General features: G+C 43.5%; 1 protein-coding gene across 2 annotated transcripts in view; it reads left to right on the top strand.

The window, feature by feature from the left end:
* PCSK5 (proprotein convertase subtilisin/kexin type 5) overlaps positions 1–14,208 on the top strand; it is a 470,026-nt gene that overhangs the window by 357,466 nt on the left and 98,352 nt on the right. The window lies entirely within an intron of this gene.

The following is a 14,208-nucleotide window of genomic DNA, read 5'->3' as shown; positions in this document are numbered from 1 at the left end:
AATTCACATCTGAGGAAGACCATTCCGGTTAGAGTAGACAGAACAGGGGTGAGGTGGGTAGAGCAGATAATGAGTCCCAGAGACCAATTAGGAAGTTAAATCTATTACATGGGATAGGAAAGACTGGGTGAGAAGTCCTGTGGTGGTGCTGGAGATGGAGCTGAGAGATTGTGAGGGATCAAATGTGGGGAAGGGTGGAGTTGAGCATCGGTTCCCCGTATTGGCATTCCCGATCGGATGGTGGCGGCACTCACCTACGTAGTGAGTATAGGAAGGATGTAGGTACTGGGGTGAGATGCGAAGTCTTGTTGGACATTTTGGGTAGGAAATACCTGTGAAGTGTCCAGGTGTAGAGTCTGTGGGCAAATGGATATAGGATTATTGAACTCAGGAGACAGATCTGGAGTAGGAAAAGCTATTTAGGAATCTCCACTTTATAGAAGATGTGAACACAAGGAAGCAGAAGAAATTTCAAGATAAATAACTAGAAGTTTACCATGTGAGAGAAGTTGAATGTTACCATCAACAACCTTCTGGCATCAAGTCCTTTGCCAACCTAGAGAAAGCATGGCTTCTATCATCTCTGGGTGTTGCTTTGCCTTTATTTCTCTCTATAATTTCCCTAAATGATTATCTTTCCCACTCAACATAGCTGAATATGGAGAGGCAACAGACAAACTGTGTGATTTGGGGAGAGCTGGGTAAACTCTCATTGTCAGCTTTTTCATCTGTAAAAAAAGGGATCTCCTGGGTGGACATCAGCTTGCCTGACAGTCAACTGAAGAAACTTTCTTGAGATGTAGGCTTTCCGAAGTGCTCTCTCTCCTGAACACAAATAATATCAAACTCATGCCCTTACCTTACCAGGCACTTAGCCTGGTTGGTACAAGGACACTCCTCACTGCACCTTCCACAAGCATTGCCTCTGCTATAATGATGAGCCTTTAACCTGCTAATGCTAGTTCATCATTTACCTGAGACTCGTTACTCATTGAAAAGCATCTTTTCGGATGGGCACAAAATCCAAGTAAGCAGCTGCAATCATTGTGATCGGAGCCCTTGTAACAACTGACCTTCCTTCTGCATGGGTTTGTACATTAGAGTGTCTACAGATGCTTGACTTTTCTGCCAAACAGCCATCCTGGCCAAGAACAAGACGGCCCCTCCACTGGAATGTGTAGGTGATGACATTTCTTTCACCATCCTGGCATCTAAACCTGACACTCTATCTGGTAACAATGCACTGAGCTCCTGATCGTTTATGGCATGGAACTCAGAAGAATGGGCTGTGAACTCCTGCACTACAATTTACTCCATCAACTCTTGTTATACTTGTGTCAGAGAGAGAACACAGCCGCTCGATGTTGAGCAGACCCAAAAAACAGCCACTGTCAAAATCCTGCCCGAGGCGTCTGTATAAACACACAGAGCCATGCCAGGAGTCGTGCATTTTCAAAACATCTGCCAGTTCATCCTAACCAGCTTCCCTCACATTCTCAGGCCCTGTCAATGCTACCATCATTTCTTTAATCGCTCAAGTTCAAGTCCATGGATTTGACTCCTTGTTCTCGACCCATCTCCTGTATGCAGGAGTCATCATTTATCAATAATAACAGTAACTGTATGTATTTGTTGCTTATTATATGTCAAGCAGACTCTGTGCTAAGTCCTTTATCAAATTTAGTTGTTACAACAACTTTCTAAAGTTGACTATTTTTATTCCATTTTGTGGCTATGGAAATGAGGGTTAGAGATGGAGCCCCAAATCACACAGCTAGAAAGTGGTAGAGTTAGAATTTGGATCCAGCTTTCTCTGTCACTATACTGTACTATATTCCCTCCTGTGGAGCATTAATCATCTTATCTTCCCCTCCTTTATAAGGCATTTTGAAGTTTCCAAAACATTGTCACAAGGCATATCATTTGGTCCTCCAAATAGACCAGAGACCAGGCAGGACGTGTTTCATCCCCACTCTCACAGAAGTAAATAAAACTCAGCATTTACCCAACTTGCTCAAAGCCACGCATGCCTGAGCCTTGGACTCAAATCTTGACTTGTTTCACTATTCTCATAAATATCATGCTTTTCTTTTTTTCATAACAGCTATTTCTTCTTTCGAAGTGACCAATGTATAAAATTTACTCGGAGGCCATTTTCGCCTACTAACCACAAAGACATTTCTACAGGGCTTTCCAAAATTGGAAGAGGAGATAATGAGTTCTCCATCCCTTTTAGTTTTTACTCAAATACTGGGCAGTCACTGAACTAGAAACCATTGAGACAATTAAGCCTGATCCCTAGATAAGTTCCAAAATCCCCCTCTCCCTGAGTTCCTGTGACTGTTTTCTCGATGTTTGCAATAGCTCCAATTCCCTCACTCTTGGCTTTCTGAAACCATCTGCTAGCTGACATTTCAGACTGTCCCCCAAATTCAGCCAGTCTCCCCTGACCAGGGTGATCATCCACCAAAGCTGTTCTCATCAGTGACATTCTTCCTAAATCTTCCTTGGCTTGCTTTAGCCAACCACACCCGTTCGATACACCTCTGCCTGATGTTCCATGATCTATATCCTCTATCCAAACTCAGCTTCTGCTTCAGTCAATCCAAACATTTGCCTGAGTCACAGAGACATCACGCCTAGTCCAGCTCCCCAGTCCTTTGCTTTCTGTGTTCCCCTCCTGAAATATGCTCCACTTTCCCCCCCGCCCTCCCCACCTAGCCACATCCATTTTTTTGAGGCCCAAGTCAATCTTATTTCAGTACAGCAAACAAATATTTAATGACTGTCTCCCCCCAAAAACACAAAACAAGTCTAGGAACAATCTTCTACTCATGCAGTGAAGCCATGAGGACCTAAAACTGAACAAGAAATGGTCCTGTCCTCAGGGAGGGGTACAACAGCAACAAGCTGGCCTGGACAACCATTAGGTTTTGAACACTTATTCCACACTGGCTGATGTTCTTGGTATTTTATGTGAGCTGATTCTGCCTGTCTCGTGAAGGGTAGACATTAAGCCTTCTTCCCAAATAGCCTCCAGAAAATATCAGGCAAGCAATAGCACAGGCTGCATGATTGAGATGTCAGGGCTGCATATTTTGAACTCATCCCCATATACATTCACACGCACACACAGCTCACCAATTATTTGAATTTCCAGTGTAGGAGAAGGGGCACACGACATCTGAAGTCAACCGGGCGTGGGTTCAATCCCATCTCCAATATCTTCTGGGAAAATGAGTGCTACAAAACCAGGGTTAAAGGAGCAGAGTTCGGAATCTGGCCTCCTGGGTTTAAGTCCCAGCTGGGTGACTGTAATAGGTCCCTTCATATCTCATTGCCTCAACTTTCTCAACAGAAAAATGAGGATGATTAAAAAAAAAAAAAAAAAAAACAGCTGTACACAGCGCCCTCCTTTCCCCATGAGGTTATTACTGTAAGGATTGAGCTAATACACACAAAGCACTCAGGACAATTCCTAGCATACGCCATCAGTGAATAAGCGTTAGCTATTTGGATTATCACTAATTCAGTGAAATTGGACAGACAGACTACTTAACTTTCCTGAGCCTCAGTTTCCTCTTTAAAATGAGAGCAGTGCTCACCTCCATAAGCTGGCTCTGAGAATTAAATGTGGAAGCATTGCGAAAGCACCCAGCTATCCCGGAAAAGGTCCCCTTATCTCCAGTCCAGGGCCCGGACTTCTAATCCCCAAACTACACACAACATTTTTCTCCGGCCTCTGCTCCTTTCAGCAGTTTTGCCTGCCCATCGTTTGTGCTACTGTAGTTAAGTGCTTGTTTTTATCCCACAGAAAATGTTGGCTTCTTACAAATTCATCTTCAGGAAATTACAACCTAAATCAAGCTCAACAACTGCATAAGCAAAAAACCATTCAAGTTCCCCGAGCCCGTGGGCAGCTTTTCCACGGCCCATCCCTGCCCATTTTGGCAAACTGTGAACAGCAGAGAGAGGAACCAGCCCTCTCCCTCTTCGGGAGGGCTTGGGGCCTCAGGCACATCACACCGTGTAAAATCTGGTTAAGACGAATATCAAGAGCAGCCTTGAAAGCAAAAAGGAGTCAAAGCAGGTCAGACAGCCGCCAGAGGGAGTTTGGGAAGGGGAGGAGAGCCTGACTCACCAGCTCTGCCTGCTGGCATCACAGCGAGTTTCCAGGGAGCGTCAGGCTTCCCGAGTCCTGGACACCGAGCCCTACCTCACCGCCTGGTGGCTGCAAGCCTAAGCTGTAGGCTAGTCTCTAAAGGTCCAGGACCCCCGAACGTGGAGCCTGTTCCCTAGAAATGATGCTGAAGGGCCCCTCCCCTCCCCCAGGACAGTGATATAACTAGAGCAGGAAGATGCAGTGGCCCCTGGGGAGACCCTGAGGGTCGGCTTGAGGTGGGCTCAGCTATGAAGGGTGGAGGTCAGGCCCAGGGGAGGAGAGGTTGCATCACTTGTGCAAGTTTACACAGGTAGCCCAAGAGAACCCTGGGATTCACATCTAGGACAGCCAGTTCCAGACACAAGCACCTCACCTGTTCCTGCCTCTCCCCTCTCTGAGCGGGGAGAGGACAGCACATGCTCTTCCAAGGGCTCAGTGGGAAAGAGAGGCATCCTGAAGCGGGGTGGGAGGCGCAGGCACTCTATTGTGGTGCCAGATGAGGTCCTAGTCCTGGATCTCACGCTCTGGACAGAGTCTAAAGGTCTAATCGGACGCAAACCATGCGGAATGAGGCTGGTAGGCAGGGAAACACTTGAGGCTCCCCGTCTCCGATGCCCAGGGCTTCTGAGGCCTCTCCCCTCTCAACACGAACTCCCCCGCCCATACACAGAACACACCCACACTCACGACATACAGCCCTGCACCCACTTCCACTGTCATCTGCTTATGTGTGCCACCGTCACTGACACAGAGAGGAAACTCTACAATTTATCCTGATACCAGCCAAGGAAGGAAGCTAAGTCCGTTCCGGGCCACTCACCTAAAGGAGAAGCCGGTCGTCCAAGCGTAGCGCCTACGCCACCGCGGGGCCCAGAATCCCATGCTCTGCACCTGAGCTGGTGAAACGCTGCTTCTCGGAAGAAGCCTGTGTGCCTTCCCAAACTTCTACCTCAGCAGCCTGAGAAGGGCACAGCCATCGCTCTGGAATTTTCCACAGCTACGCGCAGGCAAAGCTGCCTTTGCTCTGGTAGAAGGAGGCTGGCTCCCACGGGCTGCTAATTACGTATGGAAATGACCTTGTGTGCGTGGGTTGCGTCTTGCAGCTGAATTGCTTTGAGAGGTCATAGTTCTCCATCTCCAGGGTCATTAATGTCAGTTGCCTCCTTGCCACCGACCTGTGCAGCCAGTACATTCTTCGAGTCTCCTCGGGGGTGGTGGAAAAGGCACAATTTGGGATCCAGTGAGCCCAGGGTTTGAGTGATGTTCAGAGAGATAATATTTTGACGCTTGACTTCCTTATTTGGTCAAATGAAGATGATAGCCCCTACCCTACCTTATTAATTTGAGGTTTAATGAGGTAACATATTCAAAGTACCTGATAATTACAACTACCATTCTGTCATCCACTGTGAGAGGTGCTTTCAGGTCTGTTTTCTCACTTGATCCTCACCACATTCTGTGAGAAAGAAAATATTATCCACAGTACACAGAAGAGGAATGTCAGGGAAATATGTGACTTGATTAATGTCAGGCAGTTGGAGAAGGAAGCCAAAATCAAACCCAGGTGGGGATGACTCCAAAATTTGTGCATTTATCCAAAACAATGCTTCCTACCCCGCTGGCACTCCACTGTAGGCACGCGGCAAACTCTGGTTCCCTGCTTTATTTCCACACTTGAGTCTTTCCAAAAGCACAATTTGGTCACTCTCAACAAAACATATGGCAGCCTAGCCCTATGAATTGGGAGATTGGGATTGACGTATATACACTAATATGTACAAAACAGATAACTAATAAGAACCCGCTGTATAAAAAATAAATAAAATTCAAAACAAACAAAACACACACACAAAAATATACGGCAGCCTGACTCATCAAATGCTTCCCCAGTCACTAAGGGACTGAGGTGTTCTGGGTGCCATGCTCCATTCAGACTTGTCACTAGACAAACCAAACCATCTCTTAGAAGGCAGCATCCCCTGCCCGAGGACGGGGAGCGTTAATGATGACCCAATGAAAAACTAAATTGCCAGTTACCAGCTCAGGTGCAGGTGGAGCCCTAGGCCTTGGAAGGCAACTTCTTTCTCTTTCCAGGAGATTCTCTTTCTCTTAATTAGCAGTTAGGCTGCAGCTTAGCACCAGCAGGCAGGGCTTGAGGAAAGACTAAGGAAGGGCAAGGAAAGACAAAGACAGCACTTTGGATGTGTTGATGCAGAGCAAGAGAAGGAGAGTAATTTGAGGATGTTCCCTCCCATGGGCACTGGAGTTGGGGAAGGGACAGCAGTGGTGCCTTGAAGGGTTTAAGAGCAAGAGTTGTTTTTGTTTTGTTTTGTTTTACGTTTGTTAACTTAATTTTTTAATTTTAATTTTTTAAAATTTTTATACAATTTTTGAAGGTTACTTTCCATTTACAGTTACTACAAAATATTGGCTATACTCCCCATGTTGTGCAATACATCCTGGAGCCTATCTTACACCCAATAGTTTGTATCTCCCACTCCCCCAACCCTATATTGCCCCTCCTCCCACCACTGGTAACCACTAGTTTGTTCTCTATATCTGTGAGTCTGTTTCTTTTTTGTTATATTCACTAGTTTGTTATATTTTTTTAGATTCCACATATAAGAGATATCATACGGTACCTGTCTTTCTTTGTCCGACTTATTTCACTTAGCATAATGCCCTCCAAGTCCATCCATGTTGCTGCAAATGGCAAAATTTCGTTCTTTTTTATGCTGAGTAGTATTCCATTGTATATATTGGGGTGTATGAGTGTATGTGTGTGTCTGTGTATATGTGTGTATATGTATATATATCTCACACCTTCTTCATCCATTGATCTGTTGATAGACACTTAGGCTACTTCCATATCTTGGCAATTGTAAAATAACACTGCTATGAACATTGGGGTGCATATATCTATTTGTATCAGTATTTGGGGGTTTTTTTTGGATATGTACCTAGGAGTGGAATTGCTGAGTCATATGGTAGCTCTATTTTTAGTTTTCTGAGAAACTTCCATGATGTTTTCCACAGTGGCTGCACCAATATACATTAAAAAAAAAAAAACAGCAAGTTTTAAAAGCAGTTATTTAGGGAGGCTCTTTGGGTAACCACAGCAATGAAAGTACATGACAACAAGTCTCATCTTTGTGCCTGTGTTCAGGACTTCCACCATCACAGAACACATTTAGATCATATTAAGCTCCTTGGGAAGGACTTTGGGTTTTAACCGATTCACATGCTAGGACCCTTGTTTAGTTCAAAAGTGTCAGGAAGGCTCAGTGGGCCACACTCCTGATAGTTTCCCCTGCCATCTTCATCACCCCCAAAGTGAAGGGAAATGATGCAGCCCTCAAGACCTGATAGCTTCCCTGCTCAGTCACTGGCTTACGGGAAGCTCTAGTCAACAACCTGTTCTCTCAAGTCACTTATTTTCTCAATAAGTGTCTCCCAAGCATGACCTGCCTCAGGTAATGAGCCATGTTTTCCAAGAGGTAAACAAGTTATTTTCTCAAATTATGATCACTTACTTCCAGCACTGGGTATGGAACCCCACATATCCCCTCACCATGAACACATCACATTCTGTACAGTTTCTCCCATGAGCAGTGCCTCTGCAGGCACAAATGGTGAGAACACTGGGGGATAAAATCTTATCTCTGAGGAGGAGAGGGACGGAGTGCCCCAAAGAACCTGTAGCGAGTCTAGGCTCACTTACAGGGAGAGCAGACAGCCCACTAATTAGAGAGACCGTCAAGACACTTTGCACACCTCCGATGGGCAAGAAATGGATTCCTACCCACTGTACGCTGCTTACGGGAAAGTGCTCATGGCTTCCCTCATCCACACATTCAACAATAGGCTTTGTAAATTTATTTTGTTTAAATGCAGATAATAATCACACTCATGCCTCTTGTCTTCTCTTGTGTCTGATCTTGGAACCAACTGTTCAGTGCCTTTTTAATTTTAGCATCCCTAACTAGGAAAAGAGTGACTTCTCACTAACATAAAGACAGTGCAAAATTCTCTTAATTGAGAAGAAGATATACAGGAAACAATCCATCTATACTAGATTTTCATATAAATTGAGGGACCAGAGAGAGGTTACTATAATTCTGGTTGTAAGCTATTTCTGAGGAGGCAGTTTATTTTGGTTGTGGACAGCAGTTAAGAAGTATAGAAAATCCCTTTGCAGAGTTCCAACCAATTATTTTATTCATTCCAAAAAAATTGGGGGATTCCTCTTAAAAGCTTCTAGCCTAGTGGACAAAATAAGCTGCCTGTAAAATATCAATTCGATAAGCAGGATTGCCTTTTAATAAATGGTGGCCATTTTATCTGAGAAAATAAATTTGGAAGGTATATTCAATCATTGAGTAAATCTGCTTAGTGCAGTATGCCAGCTCAAAGTTCATTTGTTTACACAGTGAATTCCTTTTTGATACCCTTACCTCAGCAAGTGGTTTAGAGGAGGCATGTACTCAGTTCTTTCTTTTTATAAATAGCAAAACTACTTGGAACTCCAAAAGGGGAAATGAATTGGTACCAGGGAAATATTGCAGAAAGAGCATGGCTCAGACTCAGACAAACCTGGGTCACAACCCAACTCTGTCACTCACCTAGTTGAGTGAATTTATGCAAAATTTTTCATCTCTCTGAGCCTTGGTTTCTCATTCACAAAAGGGGCTGTTGTCTGGCTTAAACATTACATATTACAAATACATACAGTATTTGTAATATGGTAGGTGTCGGTGAATGGGAGCTTGTGTGATTGCTATATCACTACTCTACTCACGTGTGCTGGCCAAAACTTCAGTTTGGATACATTTTTTTTAGCAGCCTGACTATGGTCAGGGCCCAAACAGCAGGGAAAAACTAAAAGGATGAACTCTTAATTCCTTGCTCTTCGGACAGCATGCAGGCTGAGGGAAACTAAATATTTGTGAGCGTGTTGGATCCACATTTTACAATCCATCTTTTTGCAGGAGTGCCAGACTATGGGAGTACCAGAGTAGCATTTCAGAGCATCTGCACAAACCACACAGAACACTAGCACCTGAGAATGAAAAAGCAATGTGGGATCAGGAAGGATAAGTCTCGTCAATCAGAAAAGCCTGTGGGGGAGGAAAAGTGGAAATCACTAAGAGGACGAGACAAAGAAGCAGTAGCCCCAGACACCTCCAGGCTGTGGGAACAGAACTCTGCTTTGAGCTGTGTGATGTTCTCTCTGCCTTTGTAACTTCTAATGGAAAGGAAAAACAGTGTTCCATCTGCCAGATGTCTCCATTTTCACAAGCTTTATCCACTTACTCATTTCTCTCCATCATCACAGGAGGTCTCCCAAGACTCAGTTTAACAAACTGGCTCCCCAAGATGGTTGGTGCTCTTTGGACCCATCCCCAAAGGCAGATAATCCTGAGGTTTTTAGTTAAAATCAAGTATTACCCTTCTAGGGAATAAACTCATTGTGTAGACGTGTGTGTGTGTGTGTGTGTGTGTGTGTGTGTGTGTGTGTGTGTGTGTGTGTGGCAAAATGTATTGTATGTAACATAAAATTTACTATTTTAACCATTATTAGTGTACAGTTTTACAGCATTAATTACATTCACATGGTAGGGCAACGCTTATCACTATCCATCACCAGAACTTTTTCATCTTCCCCAGCTGAAACTCTGTACCCATTAAGCAATAACTCCCCACTTCTCCACTTCCCCCAGCTCCTGGCAACCTCCATTTTACTTTCTGTCCCTTTGAAGTTGACTACTCTAGGTACGGCGTATAAATGGAATTATGCAATATTTGTCCTTTTGTGACTGGTTTATTTCGCTTAGCATATGTCTTCAAGTTTCATCATTGTTGTGGCATGTGTCAGAATTTCCTTCCTTTTTAAGGCTAAATAATTGTGTAGACTTTTAAGTGAAGCTATTGCAGTCTCAGCTGATGGCCTCATATTCTGCACTTTGCTATAAAACTTCACACTTAATGAGGCCTTAAAAACTGAATTATTTCATTAGTATATAACTGGTTGAAAGTGTTACTGTGCATTTATTGTAGCTGGTGGAAAGTAATAAATATATGGATTTCTTTTCATGAAAACTGTCTGCACACAGTGGTATCTTGTTGGAAGCTAGTTGTTGGCATCCTTGCAAAGACATAGTATGATTTGATTAGCACTTCTGGTTGTAGAAACATTCAGGAAAGTCACATTCTATGATACCTGGCATCTGAGTGATAAGAGGTCTACATAAACAGAGGTCTACAGATAATTCAGTAACACAAGGTTGCTCACTGAAATAACCAGATCAAAAACCAAATGGCTGATTTCTCATCCAGTGTCCCTCCTATTTTCTCTTACTAATCACCCTTGCTAAAAAGCTGTTTTAAACTCACATCATAATCTACTTATGTGTTTATTAGTTTACCTGGCTTATATATTTGCTTAAATATTACTGACTCTAATCAGTAAAGAAATATTACAAGGTACCAAAGAAAGCAAAGCATTTTAGCCGGAGACATGAAGCTCTTCTAGCCATGTAAGCCTAAAAAATATTGCTATGTGAGTCTCAACCATGTTTGGTAGCTGTGGAGGATGTAATCAATGTTTACCTATTCTGGATGATTTCGTAAAGTTTACTTATAACTTAGACTTGTTAACACAAACACATTCTGCAATGTCATCAAGAGGTGGAACAGGCGGACTAAGGCACTTACTTGTACTTGTAAACTTTTAAATTTACAAGTATTAATTTTTAAGATGTGTCTTCAACTGCTGAGACATCATTCCTCCCCATGAGACCCTACTGCCTCAGTCTCCCTGTAACTATTATAAGATGAGATGAGAAAGAAACTAAAAGGGGAATGAAAAAATTTTGATGACAGGAGAAAGATAATTTGGACATGATAATAATGGATGAAGACACCAGAAGGGAGAGCTTGGAGGCTGAGGTGGAGAACAAAAATATTGACCCCGAAGTCTGTGCTAAAGTGATTTTTCCTAAGAATTTTGTATATCACGCCTGTCATAAACATTCAGCTTCATTGTGCAATGAAAACAGATGACAAGAATTTACTGCTCCAACAACCAAAAAAAAGGAACTTGACTACGTCCTTGGAATCTGGTTTCTTTGCTTTCAAATGTGCAGTGGAACTCTTGTGCCTGCAAGGGCTGGGGGCAGTTGTTTATGTAACTCATTGGACATCTACATAAATATGAAAAATGGGACAGGTTTCTCTATTCTCATCTGTTCTAAAGCCAGAGTTGGCTCTCAAGTTAAGAGGCATGCAGACTGGAGAGAGATGCACCGTTTAGCTGTCTTATGCTGTTTCTCTTACATAAGCTTCTAGGTTAGGAGATTTTCTCCATTTTGTTTCCAAATGGTAGGAGGAAAAGACATGTTTTAAGAGTCACTTATCAGGAAGAAAAATGCTTCCGAAGGTTTTATGTTGGGGAGAACTTTTATAGATCCGAGGATGGTGGGAGTTGTGAAGAAAGGACTAAAGACAGACTGGTGGAGAAATATCCTGAGGAAAGATTAAGAGCATTAGATGGAGAGTTGAGAATGGCCAAGAAAAAAGACTAACTTCCTCAGAGACAGAAGACAGGTGAACATTCAAGAAGATGGGAATTTTGACATTGAAAAAAAGGATGCTAGGGAAACAGTATCTTATCAGAAAATTAGGTAGTGAGGTCATATTCTGAGAAAGAATGGTGAGACTGAGTCTTGGGAAGGTTGGACTAGACCAAATGAGGAATGCAAGAGGGAACTAAACAGATGAATGAGGGATGACCAAGCAGCCTAGGGCACCACCTGGGTAAGCTAGACTCATAATGGGGCATAAGAAGGTTGTGTCTGGAGTGGGTACTTGAAATCTCAGAGATGGGGCAATTCCAAGTGATGGTTATATCTAAGGTGGAACTTTGTCAGTACCAACAGAAGCCATAATAGTTGAGCAGATGAAGGAAGTACAAGGCCAAACTGTCAGTGCCACCTACTGGCTTACAGAAGCCAATGAGGAGCAAATCAGATACAGAGGAGAGTTTAAAATGTTCACAGTAATAACTGAATAACCCTTGCTTGACCTAGCCATGCATCATCTGTAATTACAAAGGAGACTTTGGGCATAGATGTGGGATAACTTGCAGAACCATCTAAGTAGCAGTTGATTTAGCAGACCAAGGTATATTTAGTTTAAAATCCTACCCTAGCATTGACTCTAATATATCATGAAGATTAAGGTGGACGGCTATCAGGAATTGGGAGACCCAAATGACTGTCTCAGTTCCTATAGGCATGGACGCCAAGGCAAAGGAATGGTCTTTGCCTCTAGGTCTAGCAGAGTCCAGCGTATGCCCTTGTTCTTTGTTTCAGACTTTAACCTAGACTGCCCAAGAGGTCAAAGACATGTGGCCAGCATTTGGATTATAACTATCTCTTAAAAATCGTTCTACTCAAAAATCTTTGAGAAGCCAAGAACAGGGCCTATTTAATTTCTATATCTCTAAATCTCACCTAGTACCTGGCATATAGATGTTCAGAAAATATCATGGAATGAATGAGGGAATGAATGAGTGAGTGAGCTGTGCTCTCTATGATCCTACATTTCTCTAGAATACACTTTCTTTGGGTTTAGGAGCCTCTGTAACCCTCCCCCATTCCTGTTCCACTCAGCACACATCTTGTGAAAGACACATAGCTGTCATCTAACTCTGTAAACACAAATTGTTTTCATCGGCCATGTAGGCATGATCTACTTCTTCCTACTCGGTCCACCCTGGATCCTCTGCTCTTTATCTGGCTGATGCCTGGACTGATGACTGCTCCGTTGGTTGTGCCTTGCACAACAAAAGTGGAAGAGATTTCAGCAAGGGCAACAATTAAGAGGGGAATGGGGGAGCCTGAAAAAATAAAAAAGAAGGCTGCAGAACTATAATGCCTGTGTTGAGTGAGACCGTCGCATCTTGAAGTCACCACTCCTACTAGACAGAAGCCCCAGGTTTTTTCTGCCTCAGGACTGCTGATTACCAAGAGTACACCTAGTCCATTCTAACACCTTTGCGTGATGAGTAAAAGGCGCCCCTTACAGAGGCAGAGGCTGTCCAGCTTGGTGGGATGAACATTTTTGTGGGGGGGGGGGGGATTTCCACCTCCACTTGACCATTTGAGAAGGCACCTTGCACAGTAAACAACCTGTGCATTTACATTCTTTGCCCCCTCTTGTTCCTCACTCTTTAGGGGCTAGGACTTCTGGGAGTCACTCCTGGGCTAAGAACCACAGTCCCATTCTGAAGGTTATGTATCAGATTTCTGGTCCACACTGTACCTTGGCAACTATTAGAAGGCACAGAAGAACAGAGTCCAAGATGTGCAGCGTGTGCCACTGTTAGATGCTTGCATTGCTCTGAGTGTGTACTTTTCCCCATTAGTTAACAAAACCAATAGAATAACTCTCTGTGAAAGGCTTTTTCTGCCATGCAAGGGCAAACTCTGGTTGCCTCTTCATTTTCACTTTTGTGGTTCAGTGCTAGCAAGTGGAAGATTTATGTAGGTAAGGTTTACCTTACCCAACTCTGCTAGTTCAGTAAAGCTATGGAAAAAGGCAGAGGGGTAGACTTCCCTCCACTCCTCACCAGTCAGGTCCAAGTTTCCAGGGCTTTTTGCAAGGCAACTACAATAAATCAGGCAGTGAATCTTGGAGTCTGTGTAAGACCCCTCGATCAAACCGAGGGTGAGTCTTGCTCCCTCACTCTTCTGGCTGGATCTCAGATGAACAATGTTCAGACAGGCTTAGGGGCTGTGAAAGTTGGGGCTGAGGTGGGAGGCAAGTGAGGTTGTGACTCTACTGAAATCTGAACCTATATTTTCTGGGCACGATCAGTTTCCAAATCACACAAAGTGGCTCTTTGGATCAGAATGAAGACACTTTTTGACTTTTTTTTTTTTAAGATAATGTCAGAAGAGGATGAGTGTAGTGTGAATAGAGGGTTGAATTCAATGAATAGACACCCATCATGAGGTTATCACCTGCAATGAGGTTGGCCTCTC

The sequence above is a fragment of the Physeter macrocephalus genome, chromosome 9 (genome assembly GCF_002837175.3).
Source record: "Physeter macrocephalus isolate SW-GA chromosome 9, ASM283717v5, whole genome shotgun sequence".
NCBI classification, from domain to species: Eukaryota; Metazoa; Chordata; class Mammalia; order Artiodactyla; family Physeteridae; genus Physeter; species Physeter macrocephalus.
This window is presented reverse-complemented; position numbering and strand designations above follow the sequence as displayed.